Source organism: Urocitellus parryii, chromosome 11 (assembly GCF_045843805.1).
Source record: "Urocitellus parryii isolate mUroPar1 chromosome 11, mUroPar1.hap1, whole genome shotgun sequence".
Taxonomy (NCBI): Eukaryota; Metazoa; Chordata; class Mammalia; order Rodentia; family Sciuridae; genus Urocitellus; species Urocitellus parryii.
The window spans coordinates 83,195,567-83,208,082 of NC_135541.1; the positions used below are offsets into that span (position 1 = coordinate 83,195,567).

The 12,516-nt window shown below is 39.1% G+C and overlaps 1 pseudogene; it reads left to right on the forward strand.

The window, feature by feature from the left end:
- Positions 1-12,516, forward strand: part of LOC144249315 (rho GTPase-activating protein 29-like) — a 573,679-nt pseudogene that overhangs the window by 257,996 nt on the left and 303,167 nt on the right.

Below are 12,516 nucleotides of genomic sequence, written 5' to 3' on the forward strand. Positions count from 1 at the left end.
CTTGTGGATAGGCCTTTGCACCAGTGGGGGGTGAGGTTCTTTGCCTCACCTCTGTTGGCCCCCAAATTTGGCCTTGGTGCCAGTGGGGGGGGTGAGGTTCTTTGCCTCACCTCTGTTGGCCCCCAAATTTTAGACCATCACTAGTAGAAGGGAGGAGGATGAAAAATGCCATGATATCAAGCCAATTGAGGGCTCCTTTGAAAAATTGTACCACTGGTCACACCATCAGCAAAAATACTCCAGCACTACCACAATTCGCTGCACCAACAGATAGTTCACAATGCATACAAGTGATACATAGTCCAGGCAAGTTCTCCAAGCAGTTCAAAGTAGAGGAATCTGTCAATATGTCCATTTCCTCCCAAAGTAAATTGACTCCTTGATTGAGCATTACTTGTTGAGTTATTATTCACTGATGCATCAGTTTATACAGTTTGTTGCGATAACTACTGAAGAAGCTGTAGTTTGGTTTTATCTTTGTCTTCACCGGCACTGGGATGAAGATAGGAATTCTGGTAATGATGCTAGGAAAAAAATTATGTAACATTCCAACAGGCATTAAGAAAACAATTTTTTGAACAATTTACATTATCCTGAACAGAATTATTAAATATAATGAGAAGGAAAGGTGAAAGCAAACAAACAGATCTGTTAACCTCCTTATTTGTTCACATAATAAAACAATTTTCAACAGCTGTTTACCCAATCTAAATTAAACCATTAAAATCACGTGAATAAAAAAAATTCGGATCCATTTATTCATGAGTGCTCCTCATATAAGATATATGGACATACACACATACAGACATACAACACAAAACAGAAGTGTGCGCACATAACATACAACATATAAGACAATAGTAAAGGCCTTGTAGCTTTACCTAGGTGAAATCTCCATTGCAATGTTTAAAAACTCCACAGTCAAAAAATAAAACACAGTCAAAAACCAAAACTGATCAGAAGAACATTAACCTAGGTTTGTATGAGCTCAAAAAATAAAATAGAACTTTATGATGTGGGAAAAATGCAATAATAAAATAGATATTGAAAAAAGGCACCGTGGTTAATCACTGTCGCAGATGTAAGAATAGCCAAGCTGGAGCTCTGGATATCAGCTGTTATGGATTTCAGTCAAATCATCTTCTTTTTCTGTAGAAATTGTTTTGGTTAACCTCTCTGGAATCCAAATCGGCTGCTGTTCTCCCTGTGGGAACACACAAACGGAACCCCGACTCCAGACAATAAATGGGTCGGGACCTTTCCATTGTCCTCTTAGAATATCTTTCCAAAGTACCTTAGGCTTATGTACATTTTTCGGATACATATGTCTTTCCGCAGCACTAAGTCCTGATGAATCCAAATTTAGAAAGTTTAGAGTAAAAAGGGTTATTTTAAGTTTATATTTGGGGGATATATACCCCTTTCCAATTCCCTCTTTTTGCTTTAATAAGTACGTTTTAATAGTTTGATGAGCTCTTTCAACTATGCCTTGTCCCTGTGGATTGTATGGGATTCCTGTTATATGAGTAATACCAAAAGATGAGCAAAATTGTTTAAAAGAGTTAGAAGTGTAACCAGGACCATTATCAGTTTTTAACTGTTTAGGAACACCCACAGTGGCAAAATTTTGTAAGCAATGAGCTATAACATCTTTAGTTTTTTCTCCGGCATGAAGGGAGCTCATAAAAAATCCAGAAGAAGTATCAACTGTAACATGTAAATATTTTAATTTTCCAAATTCTGGCAAGTGTGTGACATCCATCTGCCAAATATGGTTAGGTATCAGTCCTCTAGGATTGACTCCAAGATTAACTTGTGGTAAAAAGGTCACACAATTTTGTCATTGTTTTATTATATGCCTGGCTTGTTCCTTAGTTATTTTAAAATGCTTTTGTAAAGTATTAGCATTAACATGAAACCTTTTATGAAAATTTGTAGCTTCTTCTACAGTAGAAAAAATATGTATATCATGTGTAGTTTTATCTGCTAAATCATTGCCCAAACTAAGGGCTCCAGGCAATCCTGTATGTGCCCTGATATGTCCTATAAAGAATGGATCTTTTCTATCCCAGATTAGACTTTGTATAGTGGAAAACAAAGAGAAAACAGTAGAGGAAGGGGAAATCCTACCAGCATCTTCAAGGGATATTATAGCATTAACTATATACTGACTATCAGAAAATGAATTAAATACAGAATCTTTAAACATCACAAAAGCTTGTAAAACTGCATTAAGCTCTACCTTTGGAGCTGATTGTTTGGGTACTAAAAATGTAAAAGTTTGATCAGGGGTAACTACTGCTGCTTTACCATTATTTGACCCATCAGTGAATATATTTGGAGCATGCATGATAGGGGTTTTTCTTGACATTTTTGGAAAAACTACAGGATGCTTAGACCAAAAAGACAACAAAGGATTAGATGGTAAGTGATTATCAAATGAAACATTAGATTTAGACATGATTATTGCCCAAGTATTTAACTCATTAGCTAACTCATAAATTTGATCCATAGTATATGGAGTAATAATTTTATTGGGAGAAATTCCAAACACTCCCTTTGCTGCTTTTATTCCTTTGAGTATTAATTGTCCTACAGCCTCAGGATACCTAGTAAGAATAGTGTTAGGAGAATAAGATAAATGTATCCACAATAACGGACCATCTTGCCAAAATACTCCTGTAGGAATATTTTTTGTTGGTATTACAATAAATAATAAAGGCAAACTTATATCAATTCTATCCAAATGCATATTTTCCATATATGTTTCAATAATTTTTAATGCCTTTCTTGCTTCAGGAGTTAATATGCGGGGTGAATTTGGATCTGATGGACCTTTTAGGATATCAAATAAAGGTCCCAACTCTCCTGTTGGTATGCCTAGATAAGGCCTTATCCAATTTATGTCTCCTAATAACTTTTGAAAGTCGTTAAGTGATCTGAGTTGATCTACTCGTATTTGAATTTTTGGTGGACGGACCATGGTTGAGGATAATAGAACTCCTAAATAATTAATTGGAAAATTTAATTGTACTTTATCTATTGCTATCTCTAGATTATAATTTTTTAACAAATTTGTAAGTGTGGCATAACATTCCAACAATGTGTTTTTATCTTTGTGTGCTAACAATACATCATCCATATAGTGAAATATTTGTAGTTCAGGATTTTGATTTCTAAGTGGCTGGATTGCTTTATTAACATAAATTTGACACATAGTTGGGCTGTTAGCCATCCCTTGAGGGAGCACTTTCCATTTATATCTCTGATCAGGACCTTCATGATTCAGTGCAGGGATAGTAAATGCAAAATGTGGACTATCCTCAGGATGAATTGGAATTGAAAAGAAACAATCTTTAATATCTATAGCTAAAACATACCAGGTTTTTGGTAAAGCGGACAATTGAGGAATCCCTGATTGAGCGGGTCCCATAATAACCATCTCATTATTAATGGCTCTTAAATCTTGTAATAATCTCCATTTACCAGATTTCTTTTTAATGACAAAAATGGGAGTATTATAGGGAGATACAGAAGGTTGTATATGTCCCTCCGCTAATTGTTGTTTGACCAGGTCATGGGCTGCTTGTATCTTTTTTTTAGTCAGGGGCCACTGAGAAACCCATATCGGTCTATCTGATTTCCAAGTGATTTTTATTGCCTCAGTGACCCCTTCTGAAAACCCAGTCCATGTCTATTTATTCTTTGATCTATTTGTATTGGTGCTGCTATACCTTGTTCTTGGTTTTCTAATCTTTTTCCTTTCCTAAAACCTTGTCTAGCCATAATAGTGGGTGCATTTTGATTGATATTATTTGTTAATGTCAAACCTAATTGATCTAAGACATCTCGTCCCCATAAATTTACCGGAAGATGATCCAATACATATGGCTGTATAGTTCCTTCACATCCTTCAGGATCCTTCCAATCTAAGACCATTGCACTTCTATGGGGATTAGTTGCCACTCCTAGGCCTCGAAGAGTTTGAGTGGCTTGTTGTAATGGCCAATGTTTTGGCCATTCTTGACGAGATATGATGCTAAGGTCTGCACCTGTATCCAGTAGCCCATTAAATTCATGTCCTTGAATATTTAGTTTTAGCTTTGGGCGAGAATCTAAATTCAAAGACAGCATAGCCCAATCTACACCTGTGGAGCCTAAACCCCTGGAACCTCTTTCCATAGTACTACTGGAAAATTTATCATGTAGGCTGGATATTATTAATAACTGTGCTATTCTATCTCCTGGTGAAATTACTGATATACCCTTTGGAGAAGTGGCTATAATTTTTATTTCACCTTCATAATCAGGATCAATTACCCCGGGACTTATCATAAGTCCTTTTAGCGTAGAAGAACTGCGTCCTAACAATAAGCCTACTGTTCCTTGGGGAAGAGGTCCTTTTACTCCTGTGGGAATGATTTGAACTCCCATCTCTGGAGTTAGTACTGCTCTGGCGGAGGCGCAGATGTCCAACCCTGCGCTCCCTCTGGTTTGTCTGATGAGAGATCTGATGGATAATGTGTCCTGGGTACTACCCTGATGGTGTTGCTGGGTTCCTCCATGGTTTTTCTGGGTTCCTCCAGTGCCCTGTACATTTGTGGTCGTGGGCCCCGGAGAATTGGGCCCCTCTGTCCGTTTTTTGGCAATGGAGCCTGATGCCTTTCTCCACGATATCGTGGGTAACCACCTGGTCCTTGTACATTTTTTGATAATGGAGTACCCTCTATGGTGGTTTGAGAACGGCATTCATTAGCCCAGTGTCTCCCTCTACGGCATCGTGGGCAAATATCCGGAGTTCTATTCCTTTGATACCTAACTTTGTTAAACCTTCCTCCTATGGTGCAACTCCTTTTAAAATGTCCTGTGTGTTCACAATTGTAGCATGTTTTTGGCCTGGCATCTAAAGCCTGTTGTACTGCTGCCAAGACTTGTCCTTGTTCATTAATGTCTCTACATAATTTAATATATGTGTTTAAATCTTCATGTCTCCATGGTCTAATGACCTCTCTGCAGCAACGATTTGCTTGGTCATAAGCCAGTTGTTTTATAAATGGCATTGTTTGTTCTGTATCCCCCAAAATTCTGGAAGCTGCTTGAATAAGCCTATCTACAAATTCAGCATAAGGTTCATTAGTTCCTTGTATTACCTTAGATAATTGACCTTGTAAATCTCCATGCCCCTGTAAAGTTTTCCATGCCCTAACTGCATCTACAGCAATTTGTGCGTATACGCCAGGATCATATTCAATTTGTTGCTGTTGACCCTCATAAGTTCCTTTTCCTAACAACATATCTAGATTTCTTTGAGGGTAACCAGCTGCTGCATTTCGCCTAGCTGTCTCCCTGCAAAATTCCTCATTGGCAACCTTCCATAACAAATATTGTCCTCCATTTAGCACAGATCTACACATGCTAGCCCAATCTGCTGGAGTCATGTCCAAGTTAGTAATGGATTTCACCATGCTTACAGTGAAGGGTGCATGAGGACCATAGGTTGTTACAGCCTCCTTTAATTGCTTCACTGTTTTGAACTCTAACGCACTGTGAATTCACTGCCCTCCTGCCTGCTCAAGTACAGGGCATGCTAATCTTTGAGGTCCTGTCTCAGGATCCCATCTATCAACTACGGGGGTTGAGGGGGTTGAGGGCCACTCAGCTATCTCCATAGGTGGAGCTGTTGGCTGAATTACGCCCTCTGGTGATAGATCGGTGTTAGTAGCAGCCTCCTGTTGTTCCTTCCCCCCTGATAGCTGTTTCTCCTCTAAGCTTTCTTCCTTTAAATTTTCTTCCTCTGTCTTACTAGCTTGAGAGACCTTCTCTTTTGCTTGATCTAAATTGTCTTTCTCCATGGTTTGAACCTCTAACAATTTATTTAACACTCTTTCAGTTTGTTTTTTACTAATTTCTAATCTGTTACAAAGATAACGCAACCCAAAAAGATAACACACACAAAAAAAAAAAAACGAAGCAGAATGAAACAAAAATGGAACAAAAAATCGTTGTATCAATTTTCCTATTTTCTGGACATGTGCATTTGTGGTCTATTTCTATCTCTTCCTCAGGAGCAAACAACTTCAAACCTTGAGCCAACCATTTTTCCCAGTCTGCCTGAGAAAATTCTAGGGATAGGCAGCTTGAAACAAAACCAAAACAAATCAAAGCAAGAACATATTGTTTTTTAAAATGGTCACCCATTCTCTTGCCTTCCCTTAGGGGTAAGCAATTTCACTTACCCCGAAGCTTCAGACGTTCCCCGTGCGGGCCGCCAAATGCCGCAGTCTGGCTGGGCACAAATCACGAGCCACTGAAGCAGGAACAAACTTTATTTTTTTTTTTATTGCAAGAAAAAACCTCACACACGCTCCTGGGGAATCCTCCCGAAAAGCCACGAGGCTCCTGCAGGAACCCCCAGCCGGAAATATCTCCCCGGGAAATCCCTCCTCCTGCACTTCGCCAACCAATGGGAACTCCCGGGGAATCCCCGTGAGAACTAAAAATAGCACGAGAACTCAAAAATAGCGCTAGAACTCAAAAGTAGCTGCAGAGGCGGATATTAACGCCTTGCCTGTCAATCAATACTGTTGGCAAAATGCCAGGGGCCATACAGACGCGGCTGTGGCTCTCAGCAATCAACAGCCAGGAGCAGCTCAGAACAAGGGAGCCTCCTCCCTGTGTGGACTAATCAAGCAAGGCGACCCCAGCAGCTTCCACCCAAACCTTAGACAACTTCCATACTCACTACTAGGACTCTTGTATTCTCATGCCACTCAGCTCCCCTGAGGGGACTGCCTGGAGTCCACATATCTGAGCTCCTAGAAGAAAAGGAGGTGACTGTGTACCTGACTCTTGTGGCCAGCACAACTATTAGACCATGGCACCTGGGGACTGGGAATACTGCTGGATTGTGTCTTGCTTAGGTGACAAACAGCCATGGCACCCCAGCTTCCCTGAGACTTAGCCACTGCTAAACCACCCAAACTTGGTGGCCTGCCACTCCTGAGCTCAGCCCCTGTCACAGCCTACCCCATGGGGTCAGGCTGCAGTGAAGCCACACATCAGTGCTCCCAGGCTCTGGTGCACCCTTCCCCTCAGAGCCTGAGCTGGGACTGTATGCTGCCTCCTGGAAGAGGCATCTGAGTGCCCACAGCAGTCATAACCCACATCTGACTGAAGTTTCACATCACTTCTTGGGACCTAGCTGAGCAGCCAGACTTACAAGGGCCGAGATGAATGTAGTGCCATGGGTTCAGAAAACAGAGCATTGGCTAAGCTGCATCTTCACCCTACAGGTCAGAAAACCCTACAACTCTGGGTAAGAGCCAGGACCCTGCAATGCTGGAACTCTGTGAGCTTCCTAGACCTTCCAGTCCTAGAACTGGATAGGCCTCTGTGGGGGGCTGTTGCTCTGAGTGACCAACATTTTTCTTCCCTGATTTGTTGCAGCTCTGTCAGTCACTTCCAGTGATCTTGCCACATTCAAAGTGGCCCTACATTGCTGCCCTGATCCTGGAAGTAGCAGAATGTGTCTTCATGTTTAGGCATGCCCTCCTATAACCCCAGAGGTCGAATTACCTTACCTGTCCTTGTAACCCTGCCCCTCTTGATCTTTTTTTGGATGGAATTTTCTAAAGACTGAGTGTCTCCCAGTAAAAGTCCACTCTTGGACATGCTCACTCTCACCATCCCCTCTTGACATTCCTTGCTCTCCCATTTGGGGAGCTTGAGGCAGAGGAGTTGTCCTGGCTGTTTTATTTGGTGTCCTAGGAAATTCACTCAACCTTTAGTTTGGCTGTCTGTTCTGCTGGGGGCAGCAGGCCTCCCAAGATTCTGCAGTCGTGGAACTGGATAAGAATCCTAGACCCTACAATGAAGTGATCTCCCAGAACCCTGCAGTTCTGGAACTGGGTGAGTTTTCTGGACCAACCCCCCATTCCTGGAACTGGGTGACCCACAAGCTGCTGAGCTGCTGAGCCACTCTGCTCCCTAGAGAGGAGTCATTATATATATTTGTTTCCCTTCCCTTCAAAGTGCAGCACTGTGGGAGTCCATCCTTGAACTGACTGAGTTTACTCCCTGGCTAGGTGTGAGGTGCTCAGACACTTTTAATGTGGCAGAGCTCTCCCCACCCTTCTTGGGTTTGAGAGCTCTTCCATGTGGAGGCGTGTCTCACCACTGACCCAAAGATGCAATCATTGTGCCTGACCTTGCTACATTGCCCCCCCTTGACCTTAATTGAATAAAATTTTCCCCAGAATTTTTTGTTTCCCAATAAAAGCCCTCTCCCTAGTGTGTTCTCTCTCTCTCTCTCTCTCTCTCTCTCTCTCTCTCTCTCTCTCTCTCTCTCTCTCTCTCTCTCTCTCTCTCTCTCTCTCTCTCTCCCCCCCTTCAGTAAAACCTCACTGCCCCCCTGGGGAGCTTGAGGCTGAGGGTTCAAGGAGCCATCCCAGAACCGGTTTAAAGGTAAAATGGTGTCTGTGTCTTTAATTTAAATTCCCTGAGGATTTTCCCACATGACCAAACTGTTCATAGCATCTGCACTGGCTGTGGACCAAGTAGCACCACGAACTCTTCTTGCAATCACAAAATGAGAAAGGGCCAACTCTTATGTAGATCAACTAGGAGTTCCTTTGAGTTTGTTGAGATGAAAAGTGCTTAGAACAGTACCTGACCTAATAAATTTTTAGTACACTTCACCATCACCTGGTTAAGATCAACCTTTCTTACTCTCAAAATGAACTTAAATACATTATTGTTCCATTCTAATGACATATATGTTTTCACTGGTTGATAGTCCAGGTAGAAAAAGTATGTAAAGTGATTTATAAGTCAAAACATTTCAAACAAAAGGACTTTTTTTTGGGGGGGTAATGGAAATTGAACTAAGGGACACTCAACCATTGAGCCACATCCCCAGTCTTATTGTGAATTTCATTTAAAGACAGGGTTGCTAAGAGTTTTGCCATTGCTAAGGTTGGCTTTCTACTTGAGATCCACCTGTCTCAGCCTCCCAAGCTACTGGAATTACAGGCCTACATCCAAAGGAATGTTTTTAACCAAACCCTCATAATGTCAAGAGAAAATGCATTGAAATTAAAAATATCTTAAGCACGCATTTCTTAAGACCATTATAAAAAATACAAAAAAGGTTAAAATTGACAAAAACTAAAAATTTATAAAGATAAAGTTAAGGAGTTAAAAGCTATCAAATGTATTAAAATCATCTAAAGTCAAACAAGACATAATTTATCTATATAATTTAAACTATAATATTACATAAATATATTGCATATTATATAATACTTATATAATATAAATTAAAAACAATATATTTATATAACATTTTAATTTATATTATATATAATATATTTATTTTATCATATATACATATAATAAAAATATATAAATTATATATATATAAATTTTATGTATATTAATATATAAATATATTATATATTCATATTATATATTCATATTCATATATTATATATAATTCATATAATATATTTACATAACATATTTGTATATTTATACACAAATTATATCTATTTATATATAATTATATAAGCATATATATTATATAAATTATATACATTACATATAAAAATATTTTTGATATATACGTACTTAAAATAAATTAAATATAATATATGAAATACATATATATTATATACACATATAATAGAATAATATATATAAAATAAATATATAAGTATTATTTTATTATATATAACATATTTATTATATATCATATAATATATTTATATTTATATTAATTTACATTATATTACATATCATTGTAAGGTAATTATATAATAATAAAATTTTTATACTTAATAAGATAATAATACAATTATTATATTAGTATAATTTATATTAATACAATATATAAAACACATGTATTATATTATAATTATATATAAACAACTTATAATATATCATATAGTTATATGTAAATCTATAATATGTTGTATATAATATATAATACATAATATATAATATATAAATATATTATAATTTAAATTATATAGTTTTGTTATTTGGCTTTAGATGTTTTAATGCTTCTGATACTGTTTTATCCCTTAGCTTTATCTGTACAAATTTTTATTTTATGACAGTTCCAGACTTTTAGTACATTTTTTAAAATAACAAACATTTATTGGTGTTACTTATGGTAGAAAAAAAGTTCCTACACCAGATGTGCATGACCCAATCATTAAATTGAACATTTCTGAGGTGAACACATATTCTGACCTATATTTTTATATCCGGTTTTTTAAGATAGCCAATTCCTCCTCTCTCTCTTCCCCAAAACATGTGAGCAACTGCTAATGCAAAGCAGTAAAGAGCCACTTGGGCTATAGCATTTTCAACTCCAATCTGTGGTGAAGATTCCAATTACATTCGACTTAAGTTCTCTCAGTTTTCTCCTAATGAAAGTTCTGAGTCCAGTATTTACAATATTACAGCACTAGCAGATCAGTGTCTTCAACTCATCTCTTTCTGCTGTATCCTCTTCACCAGTTGGGGGAGGGCCTACACTTCCATAGAATTTGCTGCTAACTGGCTGAACAATTTCTTCTAGTTCCTTCTTTTCAGTTTTGAAGTTTTCAATGTCAGCTTCTTGGCAGCTTTGCAGCCATTCAGTCTTTTCCTCTACAGCTTTTTCCATGGTCTCCTTATCTTCAGAGGAAAGTTTGCCTCTCAACTTTTCTTTATCTCCAATCTGTTACTTTATAGAGTAGGCATAGCTTTTCAACTCATTCCTACTATCAGTATGCTCCTTGAGTCTTTTGTTTTCCTCAGCAAACTTCTCAACATCATTAACCATCTTTTCAATTTCTTCAAGTGTCAAGCAATTTTGGTCATTGGTAATTGTAGTCTTATTTTTGTTCTCTGTACCTTTGTCTTCAGCTGTCGCCCAAAGAAAGGCATTCACATGTATCTCAAAAGTGACTTCAATCTGGGGGACCCCACAGGAGGAATTCCAGTGAGATCAAATGTACCCAGAAGGTGGTTGTCTTTTTTCAGGGGTCCTTTATCTTCATAGACCTTGATTGGAACAGTAGGTTGCTTATCAGAAGCTGTAGAAAAGATCTGAGACTCTTGGTGGGTACCACAGTGTTCCTTGGTATCACTTTGGTCATGACACCTCCCACAGTTTCAATACCAAATGTCAGGGGACATACATCAAGCAGAGCAAGGTCACCTGTATCTTGATCATCAGAGAGTATACCAGCCTGGACAGTGTCACCATATGCAACAGCCTCATCTGGGTTTATGCCACAGAATGGTTCCTTGCCATTGAAGAACTATTTAACAAGTTGCTGAATCTTTGGAATTTGACTAGAGCCACCAACAAGAACAATCTCATCAATATCAGACTTCTACAAGTCAGAATCCTCCAGTACTTTCTGAACAGGTTTCATGGTAGACCAGAACAGGTCCATGTTTTCTCTTCAAATTTTGCCTGAGTCAGGGTTTCAGAAAAGTCTTCTCCTTCATAGAAGAACTGAATTTTAATTCTTGCTTAATGTTGGGCAGACAGGACCCACTTGGCCTTTTCTACTTCATGCTGGAGTTTCTGCACAGCTCTGTTTACTTTCCTAACATATTTGCAAGTCTTCTTTTTGTACAGCCTGATGAAATGTTCCATAACACGCTGGTCAAAGTCTTCTTCACCTGGATGAGTATCTCTATTGGTGGCCATGACTTTGAAGACATCAAATTGTCAATGGGGAGAAGAGACACATAGAAGGTTCCACCACCCAGATCAAACACCAGGATCTTCTTCTTTTCCTCCCTCTTCTCCAGGCAATAAGCAATAGTAGCTGCTGTAGGCTCACTGATGATCCTCATAACATTCAGGCCAGCAATAGTTCCAGCATCTTTGGTTGCTTCCCACTGGCATCATTAAAATAGGCTGGTTCAGTAACAACTGCATAGGTAACCTTCTTCCCAAATAAGCCTCTTTCATTTTAATGAGAATTATAGCAGAGATTTCTTCTGGAGCAAATGTGTTAGTTTGCCCACCTCCAATATCAACCTGAATGTATGGCTTAGGTTTCTCTTCAAACACTTTGAAAGGCAAGAACTTAATGTCTTGCTGCACAGAAGGGTCATTCCCATTGCTGCCAATGAGCCGCTGGGCATCAAAGACCATGTTCTCAGGATTGGAGGTGAGCTGGTTCTTGACTGTATCGCGCTGATCAGACATTCTTCTTCAGGGGTGAAGGGCACATTAGACAGCCTGAAGCGGTTGCCCTGATCATTGGAGATGATCTCCAGTGGCCATTCTTGAACACCCCGATGCAAGAGTAAGTGGTCCCCAGGTTGATGCCCAGCACGGTACCCACGTGGTTTTTTTGTCATCCTCCTCATCCGTGCTGCACAGAGCAGCAGCAGAACCACGGCCACCAGAGAAAGCTTCATCTTTCCCTAGCTGTTGGCCACTTGCTCTCCTCAGCAGACAGCCAGAAGTCCCAGGCAATGCAGCAACAGGCCGCAGCTGAGAGG